Raw genomic sequence first — 1,826 nt, 5'->3', positions numbered from 1 at the left:
CGCCGTCTCCCAGCGGAGTGGAATATCGTGGCTCCTGCGCGCTGACACGCGCACCTGGAAGTGCCGCTATGCTGCTCGCAGCACTGCACCAATTATAGCGCAACATCTCGCTCTGCCGTTCCCATAGTAGCGCCGTGCTCCTGTTCCCCTGGAACGAATGAACCGTGGGGGAGCGAATAGCTTATCAACCATCGCCCTGGTTACTGCGCTCTCTCTACACGCGCCCTGTCGCTTGAGTGAGAGGCCAGAGCAAGCGCCCTAGCTGCAAATGTGTGTGTGTTTTGGACAGCGCTGCAGACGTGAGCACAAAAGGGTCTGGGTTATGTTGATAAGACTGAAGGAGCCTTTGCAGCGTCCCTCAGCCACTCTGTGATCGTGGGCCATCATTTCATACGTGCACACGCACCCTAAATTGCATGCTAACGAATCTGATTTGCTCGGATATAAAGATTCGACGTCGCATGTGGGGCAGGGCGGTGTTCAAATCGTTTCTGATGGCCGTGCACCTGGAGGAGAACAAAACACGCTCGGCCCCTTCTCTACGCAACCCCCACACACTGCGTTTGCTCTCCCCATGCGGCCCACTGGCTCGCTCGCTCTCATCGGATTGATGGCCACGAGGAGTGAGACAGACAGACGTGGCCTGCAGAGGAGGAAAAAAAAGCTTTCACACTCTCATTCACTCCTACACCACTGACAAAAATATCACGCTTAGTTCACTGGTTTAACCCACACACAACACAAGCACACACTCACTCACTCTCACACTCGCGCACGGTTCAGTCAGAGGAAAATTATGAATGCTCATTGATTTCACCTCACATGACTTCCTCCATCCGTGACTTTCTTTGTGAACGCAAACCCAAAATGAAACCAAAATATAAAATAAGCATATTTCAAAGAGCATCATTACTGAAGCTCAAGACAAGTAATAATCGTTCATTTAAAGTGGTCATCACCATGCAAACATGCTATAGAATTGACATATTTCGACAACGACTATAGAAATGTTTGATTTGCACCTCGGTTTATTAAATTGAGGACTGCCAAGACCTCAGAATGGTTGGCTTTGGACACAAATACATGCATTCATTTACGCAGACCGATAATTTTGGCCCCATATGGCACGGGAACGGCGTGCTGTTGGAATTTGACTTGAAATTGCATTTCACTCAATCTAGATCAGTATTGGGGCGAACCTGTTCAGTAGGATTCAAGCATGAAGAAGAAGGGAAAAAACACCAAAACGACAATTACAGCTACAAAAAAAGTAACTTATTCATCTTCGTGTCCATGTTCCATGTTAGGTAGATGCCCTTAAGCCCCTTTCACATGAATAGCACCAATGCGTGTCTCAACAAAAGCATCATGCGCTTTGACGCTCATGTGCAACGCGTTACGGATAGCTTACAGAAGGGTAAGTTTACATGGTTGCTGGGCAGAAAGAAACCAGAGAACCGTTCACAATGAAAATGAAAGTGCTAACATGTTTGTGAGCTTAAAACAGAAAGGAAATCACTTGTAAAGGAAAACTCTTGAACAAGAGTTTATGAAAATTTTCTCATAATGCTCTAGACAGAGAGGTGTCACAATGGGGTATTGTCTGGTAATCCTTGTCTATATTATGAAAACTCAATGACAAATGGAGTTTAAGTTGAAATAGTTTAAATTTTAAGCATCATAGAACAACAATTGTACATGTTCAATGATGCAAACCATGTGAAAAGGACTTAAAGGAGCACAGGAGATCAGATCTTGGAGTAATTCAGCAAGAAAACATCCTATTCGTAGAAATATTATCATTACACATCAATAATTTCCTTAAT

The 1,826-nt window shown here is 44.9% G+C and overlaps 1 long non-coding RNA gene across 1 annotated transcript in view; it reads left to right on the top strand.

Annotated features, from left to right (window-relative positions):
- The first annotated feature begins 1,038 nt into the window (after positions 1-1,038).
- The window catches only part of LOC107660785 (uncharacterized), a 3,863-nt gene continuing 3,075 nt past the window's right edge, over positions 1,039-1,826 (top strand). The window contains exon 1 of the long non-coding RNA XR_001631043.1: positions 1,039-1,270. This is a non-coding gene — a long non-coding RNA (uncharacterized LOC107660785). The remainder of the gene's footprint in view (positions 1,271-1,826) is intronic.

Source organism: Sinocyclocheilus anshuiensis, unplaced genomic scaffold, assembly GCF_001515605.1.
Source record: "Sinocyclocheilus anshuiensis isolate Anshui unplaced genomic scaffold, SAMN03320099.WGS_v1.1 scaffold1289, whole genome shotgun sequence".
In the NCBI taxonomy this organism is placed as follows: Eukaryota; Metazoa; Chordata; class Actinopteri; order Cypriniformes; family Cyprinidae; genus Sinocyclocheilus; species Sinocyclocheilus anshuiensis.
The sequence above is the reverse complement of the archived record's forward strand: the minus strand, read 5'-3'. Positions and strand labels throughout refer to the sequence as shown.